The sequence below is a fragment of the Gallus gallus genome, chromosome 4, assembly GCF_016699485.2.
Source record: "Gallus gallus isolate bGalGal1 chromosome 4, bGalGal1.mat.broiler.GRCg7b, whole genome shotgun sequence".
Taxonomy (NCBI): domain Eukaryota; kingdom Metazoa; phylum Chordata; class Aves; order Galliformes; family Phasianidae; genus Gallus; species Gallus gallus.
The window spans coordinates 64,656,408-64,665,968 of record NC_052535.1 but is presented as its reverse complement, the minus strand read 5'-3'; positions in this window follow the sequence as shown (position 1 = coordinate 64,665,968).

The following is a 9,561-nucleotide window of genomic DNA, read 5'->3' as shown; positions in this document are numbered from 1 at the left end:
CAGGAAGTTGTTTATCTGCCCTCATGACCTTTCAGAAGTGTTGGGCGATGGTAAAATCATGTTTTTATAGAGCATCTCTTCTCTTTAACTGGAAACTTTCCATCAGCAGTTAAAATAGATTTTAAATTCTATAAGGAAGCCAGGGATTGGTGTTGTAGATATCTATAATCTAATTATATCCTTTACTGTGTGCTCCCTGTAAGAGTTTACTTTAGGGAGCTAGCATGGAAAAACCTGGCCACTTGAACACCTGTGGTAGCTACTGTTACTGCTACCTTTCTAAACCTGCAAAGTCTGTATGTTTATTACTTTTTACATCTCTAGACATTAGATTACAGCGAGTGACTCAGCCTATGGCTGAGTTTTCCAGGACTCTGGTGGCATCCCGTTGCTCAGCACTCATGGAGTTCTCCTTGGTCACTTAAAAATGTTGATCTCTACAGTGCTCCCAAGAAAAAAAAAGCATGCTGTGTGTCAGATAATTCTGCCAAAATAAATTCACAGCTGCAAATGACACATCAAGAGCATTTCTCAGTGGAGCTAGATACTAATACACATTGATTGATCAATGGTATGGTGTAAGTGATAGTCCTGAGCATGGGAGAAAAAGAATTAAGCAAAATACAAGTGGTATGTATCCATCAACCTTATCATTCAGGAGAAAAAATAACAGTGTCATTAGCTAAGTTTCCAAAATAGCCCAGTTTCCTGCTTGAAAGCCAATCCTTCAGAAACAGGTTAAGCCTTCATTTTGTTATGACATGCTGGTAAAATCACAAGGGTGTCTTTGGTCTTTTTCTGTCAACATTAATGTGCTAAGTGAAAATCATTGTTCAAATGAAAAATACTTAGTCGGCTTGTAATACATTAAAATCACCTATGTTCGTTTTTAGGCAGCAGTTGAATCATAGAAAGATCTTTCTTAACATACAGATTAAGTAAAGGAATTTAGTAATGCTTTATTTTCTTTTTCTTTCATTCTACTTTTAATCATTTTGTTTGAGCTGACTTAACATGAATTTTAGTAGTTGTTTATCTTTTGCATTCTTTAGAATAAGCAATGAAATTAATAGTAATGTATTCACTTGAATATTAAATCTTCCACATAACATTAAAATCAATGCACATATATTGAGCCTGCCGGTGCTATATTCAATTAGCTACTAGTGTCTTAGCTGGTAACCTCCACACAATCACAGTAGCAATGTTTAGACACTTTTACTATGTGCACGTGACAAAACCACAGAGCCTTAGATGCTTTAAAGCTCTGAGCATATCCCCATAAAGATGCATCTGCTCCTGAGGGTTTTTACACTGAGTGGAGGTCAAATTTGAGAATTACATAATTCTTCACAACAGTCTCATTTTTTAGGGCCCATAGTTAATTGGTTTACATTTGGACTCAGACTTGATTCTCTTTTAAGTTAATTTAGTGTAGGCTCCACAGAGTCAGGGGCAGTTATCTTATTTAGCCACAGAGAAATGACAGCTCAGGTGGGAGCAGTATAAGTTCCCCATCTGTTCCTACTGAGCTGCCTATTTCCTGAGGGTCATTCTAACGGGAGTAGACAGACAGATCTGTCTCTATAGTCATATTGGTTTTGGAACACTTGCCTAACTTTTGGGAAAGGTGCTTTCTAGGAACAGCTGTGGTGGCAGAATCGTGGTGTGGACACCTGCAGCATGAAGTTTAAAGAGCTCATTTCACAGAAGACACCAAGAAGTTATTAAATGGTCACTGACTCTCACCAGTGATATGGTGAAGGAGTAAACCAACAATCAAGTTCCTCCTCCACCATCCTCTAGTTCTTGAATACGAAGTTCCTCACGGTGGGAGACCAATATATAAGTAATTCCAGAGAGGGAGAAGCTGAAGCCACACACATTCAGTCTAGATAGTGAGAGCTCTTCACCTGTGAGGATAACCAATCACTGGACCAACCAGTTGTGAGAAATCTCCATCACTGACAGTTAACAAGTCAAGATTAAATCTCCTTTTATTACCTAAAAGATGTTCTAGTTCAAACTTTCAAGGAACTAGAATTTTTGCTGGAGAAGAAGTTGGCCTGAATGACCACAGTGGCTTCAGAGTTCATGGCACTGCCAGAACAGAGGTAACAACTGAAGTCATTTTGAAATCACTTTGCACGGTCGTGTTTGTAGGCACGAATCAGAGCTTTCACTGTTAGTTTCTCTGCCTCACAGGAAATGAGATTGATTTTAAATCTTCTTTCCAAAGTGGAAGATTTAAAAAAAAAATAAAAAGTCCTTCATTAAATTTTGATCAAAATGATAAGAACTTTTTGCTTTACTCAAATATAAACCTACCTGATTAGAGCTATTCTAAAATAAATACTATATACAGAAAAAAAATCAGAAATTATCTATTTGTTCTTTCCTCCAATGTCATGAAAGTGTACATATTTTCACTACACATTGCACATTCAATGAATCAATCTTTTTAGAAGCAAGTGCTTCTAAAAACGAATCACTGGGAACTTTTTACTAGCTCTGGTTTCCAAGAAATACTTTGAGCACTGTGCTCACTGTTCCTTTTTCTGTGCAAAAATAAGTTTGTACAGTTGAGAGCAATACAAACTGTGATGCTACCAAAAACTCAGGGCTGGACCCTCTGCATGCATTTCGACTCAAGCATAAAACAATAGAGGGGATATTTATATGCAGCATTACTGATGTTTAACAGCTTCTCTAAACACGAACAGTTTTTAAAAATGAGTGTTCTGATCTTTTTTGTTATTTTGTTTCATTAAGAAGCAGTTTAAAAGTTGAACAAACCCTTTTATGTCTCCTCCTGAGATTTATCTGTTCACGTCCCAACGGTCTATATTTCTTTTGTTCACGCCATAAATCTAGGTTCCAAGCCAGATATTTGTAATAAGCCTATAAAGAAAACAGAAAGAGGTGTGGTAAGTTTATCAGCTTGAACCACACATTTAAGTTTCTGGTGTACATAAAAATTCCAGACTTAAGTCTCTTGACTCTCCCTTCCAAAACATTTCCTGCTCATTTAAACAAACAAAACAAAACAAAAAACCAAGAAAAAAGGAGAGAGAAATGAGAGAGAAAGAGAGAAAGGGTGGGGTGGGGGATAGAGAAAGAGGGAGGAATGTTTTGCACAAAAAAGAAATAAATTATAGTTCAATTAAAAAATAATAATAAAAAAAAAGATTTAGTAGCAGAATTCGTCAGATCCCCAGCAAATGTGTGTTCACACCACCCCCAGTGAAGCCGCAGGCCGGTAGCAGGATCCACCACCACCACCATTTTATCTCTGCACTGTTGGTGAGCAGCAGCAGGGTGGCTCTGTGTTGGTCCCACAAGCAGGGATCCAACGCTGCGGGGTGGAAAAATGAGTGTTACACAGAAACCCCTTTGTTCTTCCTCTCTGGCATCTCAGAAATCCTGTATCATAACAGCTTAGCACTAGCCACCAAGAGATTTGAGGAAATAACAGAGAACTTTGCGGAGTTATTTTCATTTCCTCCTAAGTAGCCTCTTTTAACTCATCAGATCAGTTTCCAAGGCTCTTTAGATGTAAGTGAGAACAAATCCCACATGCAGATAAAAGGAAGCAAGTGAGTAGAGAAAAGCACTCACCAGCACTGCATCTTTAGGTGTGACAAACACCACAGCAGCCCCTCCGGTTCAGGCATCATTCCAGCACTGCTACCTGGCAATTAAATTAAGCTATTCCCAAAGGCCTCAAGCAACTCAGAAAACGTTGTCTCCTTTAGAAGGTGAATTAGGCAAGACAGTAGGCTAAACCTGACAGTATCAGGGTGACGCAAAGAAGTGGAAGCCAGATGTGTGTTTCCCCATCCAAGCAGGAATTTCAGAGGAGGACTTCAAGCAGATGGAGGGCTGAATTTAACAGAAGGTTAAAAATCCATAATCTGAAGACTTCCACCTGGCTCCTCAAGCAACAGCAGGCAGAGGAGATGCTGCTAAGCCTGACTGGCAGAGACAGGGGAGAAGGTCGCACTTGCTCCTATTTGAAGCTGTGACATGACATGCTCTGTCCGGCAGTGCCCCTGAATCTTGCCTGGGCACAGAGCCACCAAGCATAGTCTTGTCCTCCCCGCTACAGCCCACTCAGGGGAGCAGGAGACAGGACTGCTCCATGCACCTGTCACTGTGGTGTAAAAGTGCAGCAGTGTCTGGCAGTGTCTGTGGTGTCTGGCAGTGCAGCAGAGCTCTTTATCACTTAGAATCATAGAATCAGAGAATATCCCAGGTTGGAAGGAACCCAGCAAGAACCACTGAGTCCAAATGTGGCTCCATGTGGAATCACTCAAAATTAAAACTCTATGTCTGAGAGCATTGTCCAAATGCTGCTTGAACTCTGGAAGCTTGGGGCTGTGACCACTGTTGTGATCTGTACCTGCCCCTCCACTCCCCTCATGAGGAAGCCATAGGCTGCCATGAGGCTTCCCCTCAGCCTCCCCTTCTCTGGGCTGAACAAACCAAGAGACCTCAACCTCTCTCCACGTACATCTTGATCTGTAGACCCTTCTCCATCTTTGTAGCCCTCCTTTGGACACACACTAACAGTTTTATGACCTTACACTGTGGCATGCAAACTGTACCAGCACCAAGTAGAACACTTGTTGCCCTGTACTCTGAACACTGGTTCAGATCAGCCAGTGGGGAAAGTTTAGGGATCCTACCTTGGCCATTTTTTCCCACATCCACGATAGGAAAGAAAAGCTAAATGGTTTCCACACTGGTACAAACTGCTGCCTTTTCATCTTTCTTTTTTTTTCTTTTTCTTCCTCTAACTGTTTCAGAACTGAGAGCTATTTCAGTACAAATAGTACTCTGTGCGTAAAACAAAATGCTGCTGCTATTTATGAAATGCAGATAAGCATTGTGGCATAATAAATGGACTGGCGTTAGGAGACCAGATGCTGATGGTGGAGCTCTGCCCCTCATCCAGCACATACCGTTGTTTCTGACACCTTTCTACAATGCCTAGGAGCAAGGAGATGCAGATTTACGAGTGGCTCTAAGGTCTCAACATGGAAGGCAAAGTCAGAAGTGTGGAGAGAACAGCCTGTATCTTCTCCTACGTAATAGAGCCAGCCCCACGTGATCTTAACTTTGTTTTGAGTCCAGACAATGTGAATATTTATTAACTGCTGTCTCGAGTGCCCTGGCTGCTGAACGGCACACAATGAATCTGGCAAGCAAGATGTGACATTAGCCAAAGCTGCTTGCAGTATCTGAACACAAAGGCTGAGATTATTTATTGTTGGAGACCCCGCACGCCTCAATCATATCTGCTCATTCATATTGGTTTATTTTTCTAGCCTCTAGTTTAGAGAGCAACAGAGTAGTTTATGCCAGTGCAAATCTTTACACACAGCACTACAAGTAATCAACTCACACATGACCTTTGAATTGCTTTTACCACCTCCAGATTTTTTCTTTTTTGATCATTTTCCCAACAGCGCACTTAGGTCTGAATGGAATGGGCACTGGCATCTGTGGCCAGGTGTATCACAGGCAAACTTGAGTAGGAGGGCTACGTGTGGCAGTATCCCAGTTTCTTAAGATTGCCTCTTAATTCTGTGCCCCAGCTCAGGAGTTAACCCAGAACTATTGACCTCAGCACCCCTAACTACAAACCACCAAAGAGAAATTTATCACTGATGAGATGCCTCTGAACATGCTTGCAGCATGCAGACATCATTTCTGCCGTAGCTGCAGTCAGTATTTATCACACTTCTATACAGGTTTGTAGTGGTAAACCTCTAATAAATACTTATTGGGAAAATGATTGACATAACACTTTGCTGATAAATATTTGCCACGGATATTTTATCAGGAAGCACACTGGAAAAGAAATTCTTCTATGGGTTTGTTACAAAAAAAAATCATATTTAAACTATTTAATTTTAGGAAAACAGATGATTTTCAACATCTGTTTTTACAGCTGTTAATTGTACTTAATAGTTTAAAACCTGAATTTCTTTCTAGTCACAGGTCATGGGCAGCAAGTGTTTATTGAGCCTCTTTACCTTTCCCAAGGCAGGACCACGAGTAAGTATGAGTAGATATATGACTGAAACCTATGTCTTCGTGTTATGGCACAATGCAGCAAAACACTGCCAGCATATGAATATACATATATATATACATCTGCATTCTGGAATAGGAAATTAGTCCAGCATTTTCAAACCTAGCAGTTTACTGTGTTGAGGCAGGTAGTATTGTTTCTGGAATGTGGGTGCTTTCTTTAGCCTCCTGTACTATGGGATAAGTACCCACTTTGAATGGTGTCCATTTGAGAAGCTGCTTCTGCTACTCAGTAATAGCATTCCCATAGCACACAGTAAGTGTGGGTGATGTTGTTCAAATGTCTTGGCATGGGATTTCATGTACAGATCGGATACCTAATAATGAATTCAGTTGCGTTCCCAGGTCTCTGTGTTCACAGCATTATAATACAAAATGGGGAACTGTCTCTCTCCAAACTAAGTCATATCGATATCTGAAATGCAACCAGTTCCTTGGCCTCTGTTTAGGTACACCACAGCATCAGGACTTCTTGTTTCCTTTTTTCCCCATGGGAGATGACATCTCAAAGCTTCAACGCAGGTCCTACATAATAAGGAGCCAATATATAACCTAGATTATTCTACAACATGAGAAAAAAAGGAAAGAAAAAAAAAGTAGCTTTCTTTCCTTACTGCTGTGAATAACTCCCTTTAGCTAATGAGTGGTGGGAGAGCCACCTCCAGAACTATGCTCTTCAAGACCTCTATGGACCATATTGCAGGCTCCTTAGGACAGCCTTTGCAGAGCTTCTCCAAGCTGTGTGAGTAGAATAAGCGGTCAGTCATGTGTAAGCATATCACAGCTTGGTGCTCCAGAGGGTGGCTGCATGTAGGCTGAGCTTTCAGGCTCACCCCTGAATGAAAAGCAGCATGGAGTTGTCATGGAGTGTCCTCAAGATGTGATGTAGACATCTTGAGTTGTCATGGGTCATGGAGTTGTCCTCAAGATGTGATGTAGACAAGTTCATTCTCTACAGCTTTTACTGAATCAACTTTCATCCTTCTAGAACAACTTCTAGTCTCCCTTCCTGTTTTTCAGCTAATTCTTATCAAATGGGCACTAGTATTAAAACACTTTTGATTCAAAGTCCTGGAGGGAGTAGGAAAGGGCCGCTAAGGACAGCTGTTTCCACAGAGTGCATAAAGCAGAATGTAGAAGATCTTTCTTTCCTCGAGGAAATTTTGACCCTTCCCAATTGTAAGTTATTAATGTTGATATTACCTTTCTCTTTGCCTGCCAGATTTCCTTGCAGCTTTCCCTTATCAGCTGACAGCCCCGTTAAAGCTAACTGCCCTCCACAGCTTTTATCAACATTTATCTTTCTTCTTTGGTAAACAGTGTCCCTGAACTTTTGTCCATGAACCTAAAAATTTCAACAGGAATGTCAGGGAAAAATCTTTAATTTTAAACCTGTGTCTGAATGCAGTCTGTCTATTCTTCAAAAACTCTTATCATTTTGCAAGAACATGCATTCCATCGTTTTTCTAAAATGATGTAAAGCGATATACAGAAAGTAGATGCAGGTGAGTATGTCTCCCACCAATTCTTTGAGGATTTTTGTGCAGTCAAACAATTATTTGCACCCTTGCTACTATTCGGGGTCTGAATTCTGCTCCTGCTGAGCCCTGAAGTTGTATCATGGACAGGTGCCCTTTGGCAAACAATTTTAATGACTTTTTAATTTTAACGATAATAAGTGACCAACTTTGATTTAGAGTAGACTGTAGATGATGTGGAAGTGGCAGTTTTTTATACCTCTTCATGGTGCTGCTGGGACAGCATGCTGCCAATACCATTAGGTGTGTGATGTGGGTATGGCTTCCTGCCCTCCTGTTAGCCCAGCACCAACAAACATGGGACCTCTTGTCTTATCAGAGAGCAGTTCCTGCTTTCCATCAGCTATTTTCTAATTGGAAAGCCAAGGACATGCAGTCATCCTTGAACTGTGGGAAGTGCATTTTTGAGCAAGTTTCTCACATCTCCAGGCATACTTTTTCTGTGCTCTGTGATTTATGTTTTCTTGGCCCCACTATCTAGGTATTATCTTCCAACAATTAAAACCAGTAGAGCACAGGCTAGTATTTTAAGCTTCAAAATGTTGACATCTGTTGGCTTTCCTGGTTTATTTTCCCACAAATCCCAGAAGTGATGCTAATTAGATGAATCAAAGAACGTTCTAACTAATTAAGATCCTCAGACCCTCTGGTACCAGCCAACTTAATTAACAGAGATTGTTATGTCCTACAACTAAGTATCTAGATTTTAGGGTCTCCACTCACACTGTCTTTAAGCATGTTCTGAAGGAACGTGGCCTCAATTGGTACTTTCAAGGTTGCTCTTGTCCTAAATTCTAATCAAATTGTGTCCCATACAGACTGCTGGGATACCACCTATAGCTATTTTACTCACAGAGCTTTTCAGGCTTTGTCAGCAAGTTAAAATCTAGCTTGGGAAAAAGATCTGAACAAACCAACCAGCAAAAACTATCCGAATAATTGCATATTTTCCCTGTTTACTCTTAATACATTATAAAATCAATTCAAATCACTACATAAAACAAATTGTTAGGTCTATCAAGTCCAGAGTTGCTCTGAACTCTGTTCTGGGCTGGCCAGTCAATTATACTGATTTTTGTCTCTCAGCAGACAAATTCTTCTGAGTAATAGAGTGGCTGGAGCCGAAAAGCTCATGCAAATCTGCACCCTCCCACACCACAGGCATTTGACAAAGCACTGTGGTACATAGTCTTGCTGTGTTCCACATGAGTCCAGGTCAGCAGAGCATAAAGGACATCAGCTCTCAGGCATCATCTATACAGTTCAGACAGTGATTGGAACACTTGCCCAACTTTTGCACAGCATCTCTTCAGACTCTAGCAAACAGTTTGCTGTAACTGATGTCTCATAGCAATCTATGGCCCAACCCAGCAGGCTTTCTTTAACATTAGCAGGCAATACAAAGCTGTAACATCTCAAGACAACTCTCCTACATGCTCCTCACCTTGCTGAAAATGTGTTGTGTTCTTCTAATCTCACTGCAAATATTTTTGCATGAAACTCATTGAAACAACTCTAGTTCCAGGAGCATGAAAAACTGATAGACATTTTTATTTTGAATCCTTCAAGATTCTATTTCCATTGGGAAGATATCCACCAGGGAGGACCATGGGCTTCTGCAGGCAGCAGGACGAGGGCCAGTGGGCAGCTTCCTCTGGCACTCGAGGAACCACAGAGTGCTGGTGCCACCTAGAGGGACCAATCGCATAAAAAGAGTGGAAATCATTGCGCAGGGGTGCAATGCCAAGTGCTGAGGAAAAATCCTAGAAAGAGCAGTCCTTACCACTGTGCAAGAAGTATACACAATGAAAGAAGTAGCAGAGTTCAAGTTATATTGAAAAAGTGTCATATTCCTCAGCATAACTTGCAAATATATAGAACATGTACTTAAAACAGCCAACCATCAGTTCCTCTTTCCTCCAAG